Below are 23,039 nucleotides of genomic sequence, written 5' to 3'. Positions count from 1 at the left end.
ATTCATGACTTGGAAGAGAGTTAGTAGAATAAGGTTGAAATAAAGAGGAGAGTGAAAAAGTTGGCTTAAAGCTCTACATTCAGAAAACTAAGATCATGGCATCTGGTCCCATCACTTCATGGGCAACAGATGTGGAAACACTGTCAGACTTTATTTTGGGGGGCTCCAAAATCACTGCAGATGGTGATCGCAGCCATGAAATTAAAAACTCTTACTCCTTGGAAGGAAAGTTATGACCAACCTAGATAGCATATTCAAAAGCAGAGACACTACTTTGCCAACAAAGGTCTGTCTAGTCAAGGCTATGGTTTTTCCAGTGGTCATATATGGATGTGAGAGTTGGACTGTGAAGAAAGCTGAGAACCAAAGAATTGATGCTTTTGAACGGTGGTGTTGGAGAAGACTCTTGAGAGTCCCTTGGACTGCAAGGAGATCCAACCAGTCCATTCTAAAGGAGATCAGCCCTGGATGTACTTTGGAAGGAATGATGCTAAAGCTGAAACTCCAATACTTTGGCCACCTCATGCGAAGAGCTGACTCATTGGAAAAGACCCTGATGCTGGGAAGGATTGGGGGCAGGAGGAGAAGGGGACGACAGAGGATGAGATGGCTGGATGGCATCACCGACTCAATGGACATGAGTTTGAGTGAACTCCGGGAGTTGGTGATGGACAGGGAGGCCTGGCGTGCTGCAATTCATGGGTTTGCAAAGAGTCGGACACGACTGAGCGACTGAACTGAACTGAAAATGATGGTCTTAACAACAACAACAAATGATTTCCCTTTTCTACCAGGCTTTCTGTGTGAAGACAGGGGACTTCAACCTTTTAAAGAAAAGGCATTTCTAAACTTCAATTCCAGGGCAGCAAAACTTTTCAGGGACTATAGATGCCTCAGTCTCGTGACTTGTCATAACCAAATCTTCTGGAACGCTGTACTCTTTATATTAAGAAGACATGAAGAAGGGTAGATGACAACATTCCAACCTCTAAAAAGTTACAGATCTCTAATTATATTTTTAGAGGTTCAGTGACCACTGGTCTTTTTTTCTGCTCTCTCCCAGTAGATGAGACTTTAGGTGCTGTAATCATAGCAACTGTGAGCAAAGTATAGAAGTAAGAAGCCGCTCCAGGAGACAGAAGTACAAAGGAGAATCCATACCCACTCCCTGGCATATTAATCCAGACAAGCTCAAATAATTAAACAGAGCAGAAAGGAGCCTTGCCAGTTCAGGACTAGGTTGTTTGCTTTGCCACAAGGAAGCCTCTGAAGCTTAAGGTATGATGGAGCCAGGTGTTCTGGGGAGCTTAATTAAAATGCATTTTCATAGAACAAAACAGATTTTAAGTTTGAGAACTAACAAAGCCTACCCAACTTTAATCATTCGAACATTCAATAGCTGCATTCTCAGAAAGAGTCTAATGGAATAAAGTGACCGACAACCAGGTCAGAATATATATTTTTTTCATTTCTATATTTTATATAGCTGAATATACACAGAGTCGGATACCTAGCAGCAATTAATGACCAGCATGTTCGATGACACACTTCACGTATCTCCCATTTCGCCTGCAGCACCTAACCGCTCTGGTGGCCAAAGTGAACAATAAGTTCATAGCAATCATGGCAGCTTTGTGAATGCAGGCCATCAGAGGTCTGTTGCTTGCACTTCTCTGTTGTGTGAAATGGACAATTATTTAATTTTATCCTTCAAAAACTCCACCTATGCATGTATAGCCTTCTCCTACCAAAGTTACTCTCACAGAGAGATTAGCAGGCTTTTGCTGACATAAAAGACCACCATTTCTTGAAGGTCATGACCCCCTCAGCCTCCACCCTCAACCCAGTGTGTGGTGTATCCTTATAATTTACAGCAAACGCTAGCAGGCCCTGCCCAGTGTTGAATCACAAGGCAAAGTCAGAAACAGCAACAAACAGTAATTTAAAAAACAAAAACAAAGATGATGTGAGCTGAGTTTTTCTATTGTTTGCAAAATAGGACAAAGGACAGGCTTCTGTTGTGGTTGCCAGACTCTAGTTGTCCTAGAGTCACACAGACACACACACACACACACACACACACACACACACACACACATACACACACCCCCTCCACGGACACCTCAAGCTGAATAGAGATATAAGGTCTGCTTTACTTAACAAGAAATCATATAAGCATAAATGCATTTTCAAGTGAGGCAGGTAAGTTTAACAGAGAATCAAAATACTAGCTTTTAAAAATATTACCACTGATATTAATTGTATGCTGTCCTCTCAGGATGTCTTTATAGTACAGGGAATTATTCAGAACATATTAAACTAAAAGTTAGTCTTCTTCTTTCAAACTTGTAGTATAGGCATCACAGAAGATCCATATGGAGCCCACAGGACAACACACAACACATAAAAATACAAAATTCAAGGACTGTACCTTTCAAACGTGACTGCCTTGTTCATAGCACTAGACTTTTTCTCCTAGACCTTCTAAGCCCTTGTTTGTTCCACAAAGAGTTTTCTAGTCATCTGATGTTCTATTACTGGCCTTTCAGGAGAGCTCTCTCCCTTCTGAAAAAAGCAAACAACTGCATAGATATCATTACACTAAGGAAATCTCTTAGAAAAACCAAACAACTCGCTAATCTCTCCAGCCCCTTCATCCAAGCAAAAGATAAGAAAAGCAAACCTAAGTGTTTCAACCACATTCCAGGGACAAGTTCCCCTTTTCTTTCTTTATCAAAATTCTAGCATGTAAGTTTTTTTTTTTTTTTAATGCGTGTGTGTTTTTAAAAACAGACCTTGCAGGACAAACTGCTGCTCACACCCGCAAACAAAGCAATATTTGTTTAATAACGATTGCTACCATGGGTACAGTAAACAAGGGGCCCAGCATTTGTGTTTATGAACAAACACATCATCTTACAAGAGTAATTTAACATTAACCAGGTGGAATAATCAACAGATTTCATAGGTGACACCAGGGGCAGGACTAATGTAAACAGAGCTGGGGAGGAGAGAGGGGCCACTCTTTGGGAATCAAGGTCGAGGTAAATGCATTACAGAGTAAACAGCTGCAAAGAAGGCAAGATAAACAAACAGTCCTTCTTCTGACATTTAGAGAGGCAGAAAGGTTGTATGTTACATAGATCAGCTGCTGACCACCATGAAACCAAACCAGTTGGAGACCAGGCCTGCTTGTTTGCACAATGCCATGTTTGCTTATAAACAACAATTTGCAGTTACCAACCTCGCATTACTCATCATCATCTAAGCCAGAGTGAATCAAGTGAAATCTGGTTAACTCTTTACTGGTGACATTATTTAGCAATCAAAAAAAAAAAAAAAGCCTGACCCCCTTTAAGAAAAACAGGCTCCCCTGCTTCCCTGCCTCAAATGAAAAACAAAACAAACAAAAAAAGAGTTCAGTCAATGCCCTTCTATTTCCTCGCTTATAGATAAAAAGTAAAATAGCTACATGGTTTAAACTACTATAGGATGGATATGGTAAAAGCTTTAAAAGACTGTGATGTTTTCATGCTTGAGTAACCATGCATTCACTTCCTGGGCTCATCTTTTATCAATGAAATATATGAGTCAAACACCGACCTGGATCAGGAATGTTTTACCTAGAAGGAAAACCCTGATGTTACTTTCTCCCCGAGTTTCTTGTTCCAAGATATCCTTAAGCACACTGGGTCCACAAATAGATCTGTAGCATTCTTAACCACCCAGCAAAAATCAAACTTCAGCCCCTTAAAAGACATTGGTTGATGTTACATACAAGTATGCAAGAGTTCACTTTGTCAGCATATCAAAGAAACCTTAAATCCTGGAAGCCAAGAGTGAATAAGCTTAATCTGTCCGCTAACAAAGTATTACAAAGAAATGTTTTATGTTCAAAAATCTGTTTCATGTGTACTAACATGTTAAACAGCATGCTGTATATCAAAAGAAAGTTATCACACTGTATCGGAGATGCTATGTTTAAGTAAACAATTTGCAATTATAACATGAATTTGGGAATCTATTTTACAGATACTTTAACATTAAACTACTTAATTTTGATACTTGTGAATAACATCTCTCCATTACTTAAAAGTTATAAAGCAACGACACACTGAAAGACAGTTTGGTAATTTATCTATATCTTACATGTAAAAAAGAAAGTGAAGTCGCTCAGTCATGTATGACTCTTTGTGACCCTATGGACTGTAGCCTACCAGGTTCCTCCTCGCCTAGGGTTTTCCAGGCAACAATACTGGAGTGGGTTGCCACTTCCTTCTCCAGGAGATCTTCCCGACTCAGGGATTGAACCCTGGTCTCCCGCATTGTAGGCAGACACTTTACCATCTGAGCCACCAGCAAAGTCCATATCTTAAGTACATATCTTACATGTACAATCAGTTAGTTAATTTTTAAAAACTCAGCATTATGTCAGTGCAAAGTACAGCAAAACAGCTGGATATCCAAAACAGAATTTGAAAATAAGAAAATGAAATTTAAAAAAACAACTGAAGACACACCTGAGAGGATTCTGGCAATTGCACTGATAACGATCAGTTACTCAAATTTCTACCTCTGTCTGAAAATCGTAACAAAATTGTACTGGTCTTTCCTGGCCACCCCAATTCCTCATTCTCAATTCCACTATAAACTCCTAACCTTCTCTAGCAGCTCTTGTTCCCAATTCCTACTTCAATAACCTATTCTTTGTTCTGTGATGCTTAAGTCACAAAGAAACAGAGGATTTTCTTTTGTGTTTTTGTTTTGTTGTACTGTGGTTTGCTTCCCAAGTCCATCTCTGCTGACTGTCTCCTTTTCCCAAACCAACATAGCCCCTAAGGCCTCAACAGTGTCAGGAGAAGAAATTTCCAAGGAGGGTTCCGTGCCATCTGAAGAGGGAATTTCTCAGGCTCATGAACCTGTTACCACCATACGGACACGGGGAAGGGACACGGAGACGTTTCCTTTGTCTGTCCTAGCAAGCCCTCTGGGGCTTAGGCCATTCCACTGCCCTAGAGAAGGAAACTCAGCCTTGCTCAACTCTGATGATGTAAGTCTGGCGGCTGAAACAACTAACACAGAGACTCTTCCTCAAATGCTTTGGGAACAGAACGTTCTCAAATTCCATGCTCACTGCTCTGTGCATGAGGCTGAGATAACTAGGAGACAGAGATGCCCGATCCCGTGTCCCAGCAAAACTCAAGCGAGAAAAAATGAAGAAGTAAAAGCATAATATTGTGTTCTTCCATCCCTAGTTCCCCCCTTTAATGGAAAAAGCGGACTACTCATTATTCACACTTCTAATTTTGTCCAGGCCTTCTCTTGACCTTCATTTTTATTTCTTATTCCTGAATTTTGGAAGAACTAGACTATTGGTCAAGGATTATAAATAGCGTTTACAATTCTAAATGGTAATCCAAAGAGCTATAACTGTTTCCCTTGGTAAAGGACAACACCAAACACATAACCATCACCCAAATGGAGGGAGACGCCTTTGAATTCCAGGATGATTCTACTGATTTCTTAGCATGGCTAGGACGGATAACACGCATTTTTCTTCCATCCCAACTGTGGTGTTACAGTTATCCTAATGTACCTTCAGTTTTACCGGCATGTGTCTATTAGGTTGGTGCAAAGTAACTGCAGTTTTGCTCAGTTGAAATTTGCTACTTGACACTGGAATTAATCTTAAATAAATGTGGTTATACATAATTTTAATGTGTATTTCTCACTTTATGTTTTATGCTAATGACATTACTTGCTGTTCGTTTTATATTTATTTTAGATTAGGGAAATAATGTTAGACAAAAAAGCAAATTCAAGTGATTTTCTTATTCGAGTTCAAAGTGGGTCATAAAGCAGCAGACACAACTTGCAACATTAACAACACATTTGGCTCAGGAACTGCTAACAAACATCCAGTGCAGTGGTGGTTCAAGAAGTTTTGCAAAGGAGACGAGAGCCTTAGATGAGGAGCGCAGTGGCTGGCTATAGGAAGCTGACAAGGACCAGTGGAAAGAAATCGTCAAAGCTGATCCTCTTACGACTACACAAGTTGCTGAAAAACTCAATGTCACCCACTCTATGGTCATTTGGCATTTGAAGCAAATTGGAAAGATGAAAAAGCTCAATAAGTGGGTGCCTCATGAGCTGACTGAAAATCCAAAAAATCGTCATTTTGAAGAGTCATCTTCTCTTATTCTACTCAACAATGAACCATTTCTAAATCAGATTGTGATGTGCAACAAAAAGTGCTTATTTATGACAACTGGCAATGGCCAGCTCAGTGGCTGGACAGAGAAGCACCAAAGCACTTCCCAGAGCCAAACTTGCAGCAAACAAAGGTCAGGGATACTGTCCGTTGTCTGCTGTCAGTCTGATCCACTACGGCTTTCTGAATCCCGGCGAAGCCATTACCTCTGAGAAATCTGCACAGCAAACCGATGCGATGCACCAAAACCTGCAACGCCTGCAGCCAGCAGTGGTCAACAGAAAGGACCCGATTCTCTTCCGCAACACTGCCACATTTACTTGATATCTCGCCAGCTGATACCATTTTTTCAAGCATCTTGACAACTTTTTTTGCAGGGAAAACACTTCCACAACCAGCAGGAGGAAGAAGATGCTCTCCAAGAGTTCGTCGAATCCCAAACCACAGATTTTTCACTACAGGAATAAACAAACTTATTTCTCATTGGCAAAAATGTGCTTGATTGTAATGGTTCCTATTTTAATTAATCAATGGGTGTTTGAGTCTAGTGATAATGATTTAAAATCCATGGTCCAAAACCATAATTATGTTTGCACTGACTTAATATTTACTTACTTTGTTCCCCAAAATCCCCAATTGCTTAGTTTCATTTACTAAAAAAATATTAATAAAGTAAAATAAATCAAAGAGGAAAAGACCACGCATTAAGAAGTCTTTCATGCCTTAACTTTCAACTATTTTTTACTTTTTAAAACGTTTTATTGAAATACAGTTGATTTACAATGTTGTGTTAGCTTCAGGTATACAGCAAAGTGATTTAGATATATATTTATATAAACACCTTTTTTTCTCCTTTTGTATTCTCTTTCATTATAGGTTATTACAAGATAGAGTGTCCTGTGCTACACAGTATGCCCTTGCTGGTTATCTATTTTATATATGGTAGAGTATATATTTTAATCCCAAACTCCTAATCCTACAACTTGCTTGATATATTATTTTAAAAACTGAAAATAGTCCTGAGGAAGATACAGGGAGATCCAAGATTGGAAAGGACTGATTTATTCTTTCCACAACTTTTTCTCTGGGACAAAAAAATCTTACAAATCCTGAGATTTTCAGAGCAGTCATGCCATCTGAGTAGTCCCTTGGGCCGGTTTTCAAGCCTCAAGCACTCACTTCTGCATTTCCCTTCATGATTTTTGCAGGCTTTATCTACACCTCCAATGTCATTTTAAAATTTTATTCACTTTTGACAAACATAAATCTATTTCAAAGAAAACTTTATATCATTTGGTCAAATGGAAAAACCACTATGCGTTCCTCTGAAGGAGAGAAAGACTTTGTAATAAATGTAATACAACCCAACCGGTGTTATTAAATTCTAGCTAGATCCTGCTGTCCACAAAGGCTCTGAGTGGGAGCCATGTTCCTCCTTTGTTAAATAATGAGCTTACAATGGAAGGAGAGAGATTAAAGACATACTAGCACCAAATGGAGACTTTCTCCTTGCCTTTATCAGAAGGATTAAAACAGACTGAAAATGGAATTGCTTCAACATCAAATCACAATAATGAGAATTGGTGAATGATTTATGAACCATCTAAAAATCCTCTTCCAACACACCAGGGTATGGGGTACAAGCTTATATCTTGGGGAACCAAGCCAAAGGATGCCTGAGAGATCTGTGCTGGGATCAGGCTACATCCTGGACTCCCAAGCACAGTATTCTTAAGGATGCACCTCATAAAGCACTTAGGGAACCTACTGTATAGACTTACGCTGCTAAAGAAACAATCAACTGACTAGACTCTACTTTTGCCCCTAAAATGGATGGGACTCCTGGGCCCTGGGTCTGATGCTTGTAGAAGACAGCTTAAAAATTAAACTGGCAACTCCAACACAGCCTTCCTCCCAGACCTGCCTTTTCTGACATCATCAAAATACCAGTCCAACAGTCACTTAAGTAGAGTTGTGTTTCTTCAATGCAAGTTCAGAGTTTATTCATTACTAAGTAACTACTATATGATAAAAAGTATAAGCATATCATTCAAATGCTTTATTGGTCAAAAAGATGGATGCTTTTATTAGTCCAACCTTTTTTGTAATGGAGTGCCACTGATGACCCAGCATTAGCCTCATTCTCTGCTATTAATCACACTTCTAAGAGCCCATTTTGCCTTAAAATCTTAAGAAATTGCTATAATTTAAAGACATGGTGTCTACATAATGGGAACTGCCTCACAGATTGTATCATTTCACAAAATACAGTATTTTTTTTATGGGAACAATGACCATGATGCTAAAGTATTACAAATCAGAATAATTTTTATATATAAAAGAAAAATACAAGCAGTCTTTTCTCTTTGTGGCTTTCCACATTTGTTCACTTTAATCACTGCCTTTGCAATGCTGATCAATCCAAAGGCATAGGCACAGAGTTTCCAGAAATTAAGATCATATAACATTCCCAAACAAATGAAAAATAAAAATGAAAGGTAGAAAAGTCTAATGTAACTAGATAGACAAAACCATCATGTGCTTTACGAAAATTTCTTCAGTGGCAGGCTCCTCATTCATTGTCTATAAATTCCTGTGCTGTGTCTATCCACGTGAAGAGAACTAAAGCAAGGTCTTCAATAAGTGACTTCAGGACAAACTACAGGTGTCTGCCAATTTACTTTCAGTGTGATTTCGATAATATAATGATGCTCTTAACTTTTAAGTCCTCATCTCATTAAACCAGCCTTCCTGACCATCTAATATAGCTGAATATTTTAAAGGAAGGTGGAGCCGAAGAGTTTTTCAAAATCCTGAACTCAAATACATCTTTTTCAAAGCGCCCCTTCAGTTTTTACTACTATACAATTAGAATGCAACATACACAGATCTCCAAATCCTGCATACCCCCCAAAAATGGTGACATTATGTTACATGGTGAATGAAGGGCAGACTCCAATCAGGCACAATGATGATGAACGGCTCTGGTGTGAATGGCTGGGGAGAAGAAAGAGTCAGTCTTAAGAACTCAGATACATCCTCTAGTCAGCGAGGGATGAACTGAGAAACTGAAAGAGCCATAGGCTGGTGACATAGGATAGGTGGAGCCAGGCATCAGACTGCTTGGTGGTAAGTAATCACAGCTCTGATTCAGGGGCCCCTTCTCATCTGTCAGTACAGGCTCAACCATCCTAATTTGTCCCCTGGTTTTCTTGCTTCTGGCTGCTGCTCCACCATGTGGTGTCAAATGACTAAGATAAGCAACCAGACCTTGAACCCTCCACTCTAACTAGTGAAAAAGGCCAACCTCTGTACCTATTTCTCAAGAGCTAGGAGGAAGTATCAAGCTAGGGAGGATATCAGGAAGAAACTGTCACACACACGCCAACAAGAAGGGCAGAGCTTAAGACGCCCACACTCGATACAGCAGGCACCAAAGTGGGATCCATGATGGCAGCCTCCCTTCACACACTGCATACTGGGGCCACAAGACGGTTATGGAGTCAGTGGTGGGACCACCTGACGTCTGGAGACTCCAGATTCTCAACAGGAGTCAACTAAATATGCAAAGAAACTTATAAAGGGCATTGCTACTCCGGGGCATTTCCAAGGTCAATGTGAAGACTATGGGTATTGGACATCTTTAGAGCAGAAACACCACTGGATACTGAGTATAAGACTGTTAATAGAGGCAACAGGGCCCATTAGCAACATCGATATCTAAGACACATCAAAGAACACAGCCCATGGATAACCAAATGATGTGGCCAATATATTTATCCAAGAGCAGAGCCCCATGATACCTTCCTTAGGAGACCAGTACAGGTGCAAAGACTCTGTCTTGTGGCAAGGATTTTCAGACACAGAATCACATATGCCTCCATCAGATGAGAAAATTATCACTTCTAACACTGCAACTACCATGCAGACCTCTACTAGACAAAGCATGGTCTATGGACAGTAGCATGCATATTGCCTGAGAGCAAATGCACCTTCTCGGCTCATCTCAGACCCACTGAATGAGCATGTACACGTTGGTAAAGATCCCAGAGGTGATTCAGATTAAAGTCTGAGAAGCCATGTGTGGTGGAAAGAATTGTCTGCCATTGGACCAGACACACTTGACTTTGAATTTGATGCTGCCAATTGTAAGGTTTCAACAATATGCCCACCACTCTATCTGTGCATTTCCTCATCTCTAAAACCACATCACTCTGCATGTGGATCCACTCATCCTTCCAAAGAGTACTTATTTTGTACCTAATAAGTGTCAGGCTCTATTCTAAGTGTTGGGGTAACAATGGGGAACAAAAATGGATACAGATCCACTAACATGGAGGTGACTGTCTGATGGGGAAAACACACATTAATCAATAAATCATATAATAAGCTGTGAGTAGTGTTACAATGAAAAATGCAGAGGACTTTGAGAGCAAGCAAAGCCAATATATGTAAAGTGTCTAGTATGTAGTAGGTGCTCAATAAATCACAGGAATTACTAGTAGCCCATAAAACCCAGACGACACTATAAAATCCTCAAGTGCAGAATACTCTTATCCCCACCATAAAACGAGTCTGAAGCAGGACTGTGCTCTCAGCGAAAACGATTTTTAGAAACATTTCCTGCTTTCTTCTGGAGATGTAAGGACTAGAACATCAATAAAATCAACATTTCTTCAGATGACAGCTTAGAGAATGGCACTCCTTTTCTGGGTTACTGTTCAAAACTAGCTCTTGTTTACCAAGTTGTGGTTAAGAGGGAAAATGCAGAGCAGGGCAGAGGGCAACTGCACACCAGCCGTGTTCTAACCTACCTCTTTAAAGCTTTGACACCTCTGGAAAAAAAAAAAACAACTGTAATTGCCATTAAGAAGCATTTCTCCTTGGTATACACGGTTTGTGGAAGTTAATAAAGTACATGCTAATAATTACAAACAGAATTAACAACTTGTACCTCATACTGCAGACGCAATGGTTAATCATTAGTGTACTTAGCATGTGGCTACACAGTGGCATGAACAGGGATTGAACAGGCATCAGAGACCCCATGATCAAACCCCCGCCACCGAGGACACCCATCCCAGCAGTGAGGCTACCTCATTCTTCCTTACTGAAGAGGAAGCTTTCATAACCTCACAACTGAGCGTGTTCAGCGTTACTTCAAATAGCACTCCAAGCCCACCACGGCTTCCTCGTGCTCATTTCCCATGAGTTCATGAGCTCTACGTTACAAATTTAACAGGATAGCTCAACATGTTTGGTTTTGGCTCTTCACTCAAAAGTTGTCTTCCTTCCAACAAGTGCATATCTGTGATGAGAAATATCTGACTTCACTTATACCAGAAAGCCCCTGATGGAAGAGTTCACAACAGAAGAAGAGACCCTGGAATAATCAGGGATGTTGGGGCAGGGGCATTATGTAAAACGTGGTTTCTGTTAAGACTTCAAATCCAACAACAAATGAATGGATAAAGAAGATATGGTACATATATGTACAACGGAATATTACTCAGCCATAAAAAAGAACAATAGAAAAAAAAAAAGAACAATAGAATGAGAAAAACTAGAGATCTCTTCAAGAAAATTAGAGATACCAAGGGAACATTTCACGCAAAGATGGGCTCAATAAAGGACAGAAATGGTAGGGATCTAACAGAAGCAGAAGATATTAAGAAGACGTGGCAAGAATACACAGAAGAACTTTACAAAAAAGATCTTCATGACCAAGATAATCACGATGGTGTGATCACTCACCTAGAGCCAGACATCCTGGAATGTGAAGTCAAGTGGGCCTTAGGGAAGCATCACTACGAACAAAGCTAGTGGAGGTGATGGAATTTCAGATCAGCTATTTCAAATCCTGAAAGATGATGATGTGAAAGTGCTGCACTCAGATCAGATCAGTCGCTCAGTCGTGTCTGACTCTTTGCGACCCCATGAATAGCAGCACGCCAGGCCTCCCTGTCCATCACCAACTCCCGGAGTTCACTCAGACTCATGTCCATCGAGTCAGTGATGCCATCTAGCCATCTCATCCTCTGTCGTTCCCTTCTCCTCTTGCCCCTAATCCCTCCCAGCATCAGAGTCTTTTCCAATGAGTCAACTCTTCGCATGAGATGGCCAAAGTACTGGAGTTTCAGCTTTACCATCATTCCTTCCAAAGAAATCCCAGGGCTGATCTCCTTCAGAATGGACTGGGTGGATCTCCTTGCAGTCCAAGGGACTCTCAAGAGTATTCCCCAACACCACAGTTCAAAAGCATCAATTTTTCAGCGCACAGCCTTCTTCACAGTCCAACTCTCACATCCATACATGACCACTGGAAAAACCATAGCCTTGACTAGACGGACCTTTGTTGGCAAAGTAATGTCTCTGCTTTTGAATATGCTATCTAGGTTGGTCATAACTTTCCTTCCAAGGAGTAAGCATCTTTTAATTTCATGGCTGCAGTCACTATCTGCAGTGATTTTGGAGCCCAGAAAAATAAAGTCTGACGCTGTTTCCACTGTTTCCCCATCTATTTCCCATGAAGTGATGGGACCGGATGCCATGATCTTTGTTTTCTGAATGTTGAGCTTTAAGCCAACTTTTTCACTCTCCACTTTCACCTTCCAATATGCCAGCAAATTTGGAAAACTCAGCAGTGGCCACAGAACTGGAAAAGGTCACTTTTCATTCTAATCCCAAAGAAAGGCAATGCCAAAGAATGCTCAAACTACCGTACAATTGCACTCATCTCACAAGCTAGTAAAGCAATGCTTAAAATTCTCCAAGCCAGGCTTCAGCAATATGTGAACCGTGAACTTCCAGATGTTCAAGCTGGTTTTAGAAAAGGCAGAGGAACCAGAGATCAAATTGCCAACATCCGCTGGATCATAGAAAAAGCAAGAGAGTTCCAGAAAAACATCTATTTCTGCACTATTGACTATGCCAAAGCCTTTGACTGTGTGGATCACAATAAACTGTGGAAAATTCTGAAAGAGATGGGAATATCAGACCACCTGACCTGTCTCTTGAGAAACCTATATGCAGGTCAGGAAGCAACAGTTAGGACTGGACATGGAACAAGAGACTGGGTCCAAATAGGAAAAAGAGTATGTCAAGGCTGCATATTGTCACCCTGCTTATTTAACTTATATGCAGAGTACATCATGAGAAATGCTGAGCTGGAGGAAGCACAAGCTGGAATCAAGATTGCCGGGAGAAATATCAGTAACCTTGGACATGCAGATGACACCACCCTTATGACAGAAAGTGAAGAGGAACTAAAGAGTCTCTTGATGAAAGTGAAAGAGGAGAGTGAAAAAGTTGGCTTAAAACTCAACATTCAGAAAACTAGGATCATGGAATCCAGTCTTATCACTTCATGGCAAATAGATGGGGAAACAGTGGAAACAGTGGCTGACTTTATTTTTCTCGGCTCCAAAATCACTGCAGATGGTGACTGCAGCCATGAAATTAAAAGATGCTTACTCCTTGGAAGGAAAGTTATGACCAACCTAGATAACATATTGAAAAGCAGAGACATTACTTTGCCAACAAAGGTCCCTAGTCAAGGCTATGGTTTTTCCAGTGGTCATGTATGGATGTGAGAATTGGACTGTGAAGAAACCTGAGTGCCGAAGAACTGATGCTTTTGAACTGTGGCGTTGGAGACGATTCGAGAGTCCCTTGGACTGCAAGGAGATCCAACCAGTCCATTCTAAAGGAGATCAGCCCTCGGATTTCTTTGGAAGGAATGATGCTGAAGCTGAAACTCCAGTACTTTGGCCACCTCATCCGAAGAGTTAACTCATTGGAAAAGACCCTGATGCTGGGAGGGATTGGGGGCAGGAGGAGAAGGGAACGACAGAGGATGAGATGGCTGGATAGCATCACTGACGCGATGGACATGGGTTGCATTGAACTCTGGGAGTTGGTGATGGACAGGGAGGCCTGGTGTGCTGCGATTCATGGGGTCACAAAGAGTTGGACACAACTGAGCGACTGAACTGAACTGAAAAAAGAACAAAATAGGGTCATTTGTGGATGGACCTAGAGCCTGTCATACAGAGTGAAGAACATCAGAAAGAGAAAAAAATACTGTATATTAACGCATTTATGTGGAAACGAGAAAAATGGCAAAAATGAACGTATTTTCAGGGCAGGAATCGAGACACAGATGCAGAGAATGGCCGTGAGGACACAGCGGGGAGGGAGCGTGGGATAAACTGAGAGAGCTGCTGCTGCTGCTGCTAATTCGTTTTAGTCATTTCCGACTCTGTGCGACCCCATAGATGGCAGCCCATCAGGCTCCACCATCCCTGGGATTCTCCAGGCAAGAACACTGGAGCAGGTTGCCATTTCCTTCTCCAATGCGTGAAAGTGAAGTCGCTCAGTTGTGTCAGATTCTTAGCGACCCCATGGACTGCAGCCTACCAGGCTCCTCTGTCCATGGGATTTTCCAGGCAAGAGTACTGGAGTGGGGTGCCATTGCCTTCTCCAACTGAAAGAGCAGGACTGACATATGCACAGGACCACAGACAGCTAGTGGGGACCTGCTGTACAGCACAGGGAGCTCAGCTCAGTGATGATGAATGATTCAGAGGAGTGGAATGTGGTGGGGGGAGGGGTAGGGAAGGAGGTCCAAGAGGGAGGGGATATCTGTAGAGCTCATTCACTTTAATGTATAGCAGAAATGAACACAACATTGTAAACCAACTATACTCCAATAAAAATGTTTAAATAAATTAAAAAAAAAAAAAAGAAAACAGATCTTACTGTACGGAAGCTTAGTGATAACATCATTAGCTCACGTTGGAACATTTATTTTGATTTTTATAAGTTGCTCATACAGTTAGATAGAATAGGATAGAGTCACTAATAACTTGGTAAGAAGTCAAAAATGGGTGGTTTCCATTTCTTACTGCCTGGAGTGAAATATATCTTCAGTGTAATTTCCCTTGGGTCTAACTATTAAAAATGCAAAGTATGAGGGAGAGGATACATCTGAAAAAATCAAAATGCCAAGGGAAAAGATTCTGCCTAACATTGTCATTCCACATCAATAGTTCTCAATATGGGATGATTTTTGTTCCCTGACCCCCACCTAGGGGACATCTGACAATGCCTGGGGACATTTTTGGTTGTCACAACTGGGAAGAAAAGGTGTTACTGGGAAACCAGGAATGAAGTTGCTAACATCCTACAATTCACAGAACAGCCCCTACCACAACTTATTTGGTCCCTCATGTCAGTATCATCTGACTGTCCTATGGAATCTGCACTACATCAAAGCAATGAACTCTTTTTTCCATAATAAATTTATAATATGCCTTCAAATGTTAATGACTTGTGATTTTTCTTTGGATTTCTATTTTATAAATACTAGTGAACGAAGCATCTATGATGGGTCAGGTTAGGCAAGACTCGGGTGATGCCTTGTAATTGGAATGCTATGTTTCACGAGGGTGAGAAAGATGGGCTGAAGGAGTGCACATTCACAAGCAAATAGGAGAGATGCCTGGAAAAGAAATGGTTGAGCCTGGAAGGGAAGACTGTAGGTGGAATCTTCACTGAGCTGGGAACAGGGAATGGCTGGAATAAGAGGAACATTTTATCAAGAGAAATCCAATGCAAGTATACAGGATGCCGCTAAATGTGAGGAGACCAGGGGGCAAATTAGGAAGCTGGAGCCAGTACTGACAGATGCAGTTAAGAGTGGGATTAAGAAGAGGGCTGGAGGCTCCATCCCTCCCTCTTCCCCCTGACTCCTGTGCACCTGCTCCATCATGCCTCCCTCTTTTGCTATTACCTGCAAACTCTACCTCTCCTGACAAGTATGAAGGCCAAGCTAAAAACAAGCTTCCTCAGCCTCAAGTGTCTCCCTTGGCTCCCCCAAGGGCTCTCCCCATTTTCTGCCTGCTGATGAAGAGAGCTAACCTCTGGCCCCTCCTACCTCCTCCCTATAGGATCCCCAGCCCATGGCAAGCTGGCTTCTGCACAGCTCTTCTGCACCAAATATTCCTACCAGGCTGGCAAATGAGACTGGAGTTGCTAAATTCAATTGACAACTGTCAATACTTAACTCACTTGACCTCTTGTCAATGACACTGTGACACTGACATTCACACTGTCTTCCCTGCCCCCAAAATCTCTGGGGGGAAAAAAAAAAAATCTCTCTTCTCTGTTTCCAGGTTTCCCCCGCTCACAGTGGTTCTCTGCCTACAAAATCTGGGTGGCTCCTTCTCACTTTTTTCATGAGCCTAATTTCCTCTGCTCATTCTGAAATCTTTCATCTTGCCTAGAGTTCCATCCTCAGGACTCCAAAACTCTAAACCAGGCAGTGACAAGTTTTGGGTCTTTTTCCCCCTCTGAAAAGGTCCAGAGAATAAATATTTTCTATTTTGTAGGTTACACAGTCCCTGTCCCAACCATGCAGAGCTGTAGCTCCCTGGTGCCATAAATGCAACCAGGAACAGGACACTAACAAACAGACATGACTGAATGCCAACAAAACTTTATTTACAAAACAGGTGGCAGTAGGATTTGGTCCACAGAGATGTACTTTGCTGACTCTTGCTCAAAAGCACCATCCCTGGGAGACCTTATCTTCCCCATGGCTTCACTGCAGTCCTATCTCTGTCCTCTCAGCTCTGAATCATTTCCACCAACCAAAGTTATCTTTCCAGAGCTGCAGATCCCAACTCCTGCAACCTTCTGGACACTGCTGAACATTTCCTTCTGGACGTTCTAAAAGAAACTCAACTTTATGTCAAACTGAGCTCATCTATTTCTTCCTCTATCCAAACCCTAACTCAGGGATTTTAAAAAGGGGGCCACCTCCCAGGTCAAGAGTTATCTGACAGTTTTCTTTCTCTTTTATTTCCCCTTTTACCAATTTCCATCCACTCTACCTCCTATGCATTCATCCATTCATTTGTTGCTTAAAAAACATAAGCTTGTATTATTATTTACATCTTCTCACTTGATTTTTATGGCAACTCCCATTCTAATGGAAAGTGTGGACAGTTATTACTCATTTTACAGGTTAGTGCATCAAATTTTCAAAAAATAAAATGCCTGGGAAGGAGTGGAATTAGAGCTTGAGCCCTGCTTCCTATTTAAATAACATCTGCTTCTCCACACCCCTGCCTTGGAACACACCCCCCATCACTCTAGAACTCTGAAGGAGAATGGATACATCTTCCAGTCTGGCCGCATCACAGAACGTTCATCATGTCACCTCCTTTGTTTAGTGGCTCCTCCTTCAACGGCTCCCTAATGCCTCACGAGTGAAGTCACAAACCTTTAGGCTTTCTCTGCCCAGTGTGAAAGCCACTGGCTATATGAGATTATTGAACAAGTAAAATTTGACTACAGTGACTGCAGAGCTGAATTTTTTTATATATGTGAAACTTTAATGCAAAGTAGTTTAAATTTAAAAACTGATACTTGGTTTAGTGATTGGTTCAAATTTTCAGGTATGTGCTTAACAACTTAGGTATATGAATCTACCTTCTCAACTGTAAACTTTCATGAAATTTAAGTACAGATCAAGTATTTCTGATGAAATTTTAATATCCCAACTGAGATGATTTTTTCAGATTTAGTATGTAAGAAAGAAATGTAGACTGTGTTGTTCATAAATTTAAAATATTGAATCCAGTTTAGAATGATGATATTTTGAATTGGGTTAAATAAAACACCATTACAATATACACCCGATGCATTTTCCTTTTTAAATGTAGCTAATAGGAAATTTTACATTCCTCAGGGGGCTCTCATTTTATTTCTACTGACAGCACTGGGCTAGGCGCCCAGCCCTTCATGCTCTGTACCTGTTCTGTCCTCTCTCTCTCTCTCTCCTCCCTTCCTTCTCCATCTCCACTGTGACCATGGTCAACAACAGCAGCAAATGCCTCGACCTACACACACACACTCCCTCTACCTCAATGTCTCTGCAGGGAATCTTCATGGAGCTAAGTCCTACAGAACCTCAAAACTGAGCTCAAGCTAAGAAACTTTTAGAGACCATCCCCATGACCAACGGAGTCTAGGATAGGCATTCACCCCCAGTGTCTTATGGAGTTGTATACTAAACTCTTCCAGAGCAATCATTACGTGGTGTTGTAATTTTCTGCATGTGTTACCGTAAGCATAGAATCATGTCTTATACTTAGCGTAGTACCAGGCAATTTGATAAATAATTCAGTCTATCAGATAGATGAATGAATGAATGAGATAATAAACAGTTAGAACCAAAGATCTGGGAGCTGTCTGATTATAAGAATTGAGTAAGTTTCTCTGATTTATAGCCCAAGTGATCAGGAGAACACTGTTGTTCTTGTAAGAATAGCAAAGTAAGTAAAAGAGACTGTTCTCAGGAGAGAAGTGGAAGTGAAAACAAGAGCTGTGTGTGGGGAGTCATGAGTACCTAGGTGACACTTCAAAGGGAGTGGGGATGGGAGGGATCCTCCAAATAAACCACAGTCAATTCCTATATTAAGAAAACAGGAAGAGTGACATTCAGTTCAGTTCAGTCTCTCAGTCGTGTCCGACTCTTTGCGAACCCATGAATCGCAGCACGCCAGGCCTCCCTGTCCATCACCAACTCCCGGAGTTCACTCAGACTCACGTCCATCGAGTCAGTGATGCCATCCAGCCATCTCATCCTCTGTCATCCCCTTCTCCTCCTGCTCCCAATCCCTCCCAGCATCAGTCTTTTCCAATGAGTCAATTCTTCGCATGAGGTGGCCAAAGTATTGGAGTTTCAGCTTTAGCATCATTCCTTCCAAAGAACACCCAGGACTGATCTCCTTTAGAATGGACTGGTTGGATCTCCTTACAGTCCAAGGGACTCTCAAGAGTGACATTATCTGAGTACTAAGTTCTTGTCCCCACAACTAGTCTGTGGGATATGTATTAACCATCAAAGGTCATAGTGTTAATGTACATCCACACACATATATCAAGCAGGTAGACAAATTAATGAACAAGTTACCCAATTTCTGTCCACCACAGAGGGATAGTCAGAAGCAGAGCCCTAGAGTGACTTAGAAATCAGAAGGCAGTTTCAAGAAGGAAGGGTGGTTGGTGGTTTTAAGTAGTTTAGAGAAGTTGCATTTGATAAGCTGATGGAGAAGGCAAAAGGGGATTTCCCCACCCAACACCAAATATCTTCATCCTCTTGCCCTTTCCTCTTTCCCTTCTGAGACTAAGAGGCTGTTCACCTTCTACCTTCACTGTATTAAAAAAAAAAAAAAATTGTAGGAGGATAGTTGCTTTACACTGTTGTGTTATTTTCTTCTGTATAGCAAAGTAAAAACAGAACTACCATATGACCCAGAAATCCTACTCCTGGGCATATACCCGGAGAAATCCATAATTCCAAAAGACACGCACCCCGGTGTTTACTGCAGCAGGATTTACAACAGCCAAGACATGGAAGCAACCTAAAAGTCCACTGAATGGATATAGAGGATGTGGTACATCTATACAATGGAATATTACTCAGAAAGAAAAAAAGGGGACAAAATAGTGCCATATGCAGAGATGTGGGTGGCCCTAGAGATGGACATACAAAGTGAAGTAAGTCAGAGAAAAACAAATACCATATAGCTTCAACTCAAATCCATGCCTTCCATCAACTGCCAACCCTCCAACATGACCTCCCATTGCTGGTCCCCTCATTTTAGTCTATAAATACATTCAAAGTGCTTACGCTGCCCTAAATAACCATTTCCCGATTCCTCTCTAGCTCCTCCTGTGTCCACTCTTCAGCCTCCTTCCCCTGCTCAGCTGAGTGTCTTGAAATGATGCTGTCTCCATGATGTTATCTCCTACTTGTAACTCTGCACTGTGGATTCTCAGTTCTCCAAGATGAGGACCGTAATCCCTATTCTCTGAAGCCACTGAGAATTCAGGACTTCACCCAGATCCAGGGCAGGAAGGCTGGGGCAGAACCTCAGAGGCAGCATTTACTACAGGCAGGTCGGGGGATGAGGAGATGGGTGGTGCCAGGACGCACTAAGAAACACTGCTAAACCCAAAAGACCAGAGGTTCTCTGTCACACTTGACACAGCCATTCTTTTTTTTTTTTTTTTTAAGAAAACTTAATTCATTTATTTTGGTTGTGCTGTCTTTGCTGCTGTGCGGGTTCTCCTCTGTCTGTGGGGAGCAGGGGTTACTCTGTAGGTGGGTTCACGGGCTTCTCATTGCCATGGCTTCTTGTGAGCAGGGGCTCGAGAGCACAGCAGTTGTGGCACATGTAGCTGCTCTGCAGCATCTAGGATCTTCCTGGCCCAGGAATCGAATCCATGTCTCCAGCATTGGCAAGTGGATTCCTATCCACTGCCCCACCAGGGAAGTCCTCTAAGGCCAGTCTTTGAAACCTCTCCCATACCCTCCCTGAGACCACACTGCATCCCTTGGTTTGCTGCCTGACTCCGTAACCCTTCACCTCCTTGGTCTCTTTCTTTGAAGACTTTACTAGCTCCACTCACACATTCAGGACTGCTGTTCCTTAAGGCTCCCCCATACCTTCCACATATGCTTCACCCTCACTTACACAGTGGTAACTCCAGACTGGACCCCTAAAATCTATGTCTTTCCTTTACTGATTATTCACACCACTCAGAGTCCATCAGATGTCCTCAAGTTAATGTATCCAACACTGTGTACTCTTTTCTCAAACCTGCTACTTCTCCTGATCAGGAAAACAGTACTGTTACCTTCTTTGACATTCAGCTGATTACTAAGGTGTGGTCACTTTTAGTCTTACATACCTGACCAACTTACCCTCATTTTTCTCACCATCACTATGGCCATCCAGCCCTCACTATCTCTCTCCTACAACATGCAAGGACCCTTCTGCTACTATCACAGCATCATTCAAAATAAAAGCCAGTCTGGTGAAGTCACTTCCTTGCTTGCAAACCTCCTAAAGCTCCCCTGTGCTCAAAGGATAATCTTAATGCCTCTGCTCGGAATAACAGGGTCCTTGCGTTACTTCCCAGACTTCTCTCCTGCTGCCCTCCACCAGTAACCCACACTACTATAGGTTACTTGCTATTTTCCAAACATGCTTTGCTCTTTTGTTTTTCTACAGATGCTGTTCTCTCCCTCTCAGATGCCCCTTGCCTACTAGCTTAACTAACAAACTCCTATCAATGCTCTGAAATCCAGATCAAATGTTACCTTTAGATATTTACTTCATCTTAAGTGCTCCAGAAGTACTTCATTTTTATGTTGGCCAAAGGTCACATTTCTATATGATAAAGACTAAATCTCTCCTCCCACTAGACTAAGAGTGTCTATCACCACTTCACTATAGTCTCATAGCACTGGATACTGAACAATCGCTCAGCAAATGTTTGCTAGATGGATGGATGGGGTCATGGATAACGGAAGAATGTAGAGTCTAGGCATGAGCAATCAATTATACCACCTGAAGCATGTCAGCTGCTCAATAAACTGAGAATTCCTTTCTCTCTTGAAGACTAAGAAGGTGAACAAAGAGAAAAAAAGCTGAGGATTCTGAGTTGAGAAAAGGGAAATTTTTAAAAAGTCACTTGAGCATTGTTTTCACAGTAAAAGAGAAATTAAAACATCTACCGAGATCAAATTAAGGTATAGCAAAGGTTTACGTGTAGTCAGTAAGTTCCTGTAGAGACACTGTGGTAAACAAGAGGATTCTAAGACCACAAACACTTGGATTTTTGAGCCCAGGAGAGTTTGCTCGGTGGAGGCTAGAATGCAGAGCTGTGTACTCAGCATAGTTTTGAGAGAACCACCAGCAGTCTTCATTAGCTTAGGAAGAGCAGTGGAGTCGATGGAGCTGCCAAGATCCAGGCAGAGGAGGAAGAAGGGATAAAGGAGAGACATGTAGAGAGGGAACCAGATACAGGATGGAGAAGTAAAGTACCATTAGTGCCACTGAGGGGAAGGCTAAGAACAAACAGAGGGTTTGGAGTATCAGCATAAAACACATATAGCAAAAAAGAGAGGTTTAGACAAGCTTCAGAAATCTTCCAGCAAGGGAGGGAGAGGATCCAGCACCTGGCATAGTGACACGTAGTTGTGCCCAGCGGAGTTCTGCTAAATAAATGAGTCACTGGCTGTGTGGGGCAGAGTCATCTCCTCACCCAGTGGTCCTCTGTGAGCTACAAGCATCTAATTTATCATCAAGCTCATCAGAAAACAGTCACAGGTGAACGGTGTATTCCAAGGACACCCCACAGACTGGCTGTTTTGACAAGGTTATATCTGACGTTATTTTAACATGATCACGTCGGCACTACGTTTAACAGGGATACTCCGCTATCAGAGTTCCCCGTCTGTAAGGACCTGGTCCATTATAGACAGTCAGTAAATACCACTTGATGAATGAATGGATAGCTAAGCGGATGAATGAATAACAGAATACATGTTACTTGTAATACATATAACGAACACAGGCTACCTTCCAAAATCATCACTTGATGTACACTGTTCACCCGTCAGCCTGAGCAAGTAACATGGAGTGGAGAGTTCAGGTCTCTTGTTTCTCAAAAACTCAGCAGATACAAGAGCCGCTAGCTGGCAAGTAGCAGCGTGCGAAGGAGCTCGATTCAGCTGCTTGCCATGTTATTCCAATACATTCCCACATAAATGCTAAGCTGTCAATCCCTTTTGCCTGGGTAGCCGTGGTTCAGAAATGGCTCAGTCTGATCAGCAATGAGCTCTCCATTTAATGCCTCTTACTTCCTAAACTACTAGGACAGCTCAATTATCTCAACAACTGGGAAGGAAACTGAGCTGATAAGAGAATTAATGCTTCTTCCCAAATCACATCATCTAGGATAATAA

General features: G+C 41.8%; 1 protein-coding gene across 25 annotated transcripts in view; it reads right to left on the bottom strand.

Moving 5' to 3' along the window:
* FOXP1 (forkhead box P1) overlaps positions 1-23,039 on the bottom strand; it is a 627,940-nt gene that overhangs the window by 248,566 nt on the left and 356,335 nt on the right. The window contains exon 1 of one of the 25 annotated variants that reach the window (XM_059879657.1): positions 2,432-23,039. This exon is cut by the window's right edge and continues 14,758 nt beyond it. The exons of the other annotated variants lie outside the window; for them this stretch is intronic. The gene's annotated coding sequence lies outside the window, so the exon portion shown is untranslated. The remainder of the gene's footprint in view (positions 1-2,431) is intronic. 25 annotated transcript variants of the gene reach the window in all.

The sequence above is a fragment of the Bos taurus genome, chromosome 22 (genome assembly GCF_002263795.3).
Source record: "Bos taurus isolate L1 Dominette 01449 registration number 42190680 breed Hereford chromosome 22, ARS-UCD2.0, whole genome shotgun sequence".
Lineage (NCBI taxonomy): Eukaryota > Metazoa > Chordata > Mammalia > Artiodactyla > Bovidae > Bos > Bos taurus.
This window is presented reverse-complemented; position numbering and strand designations above follow the sequence as displayed.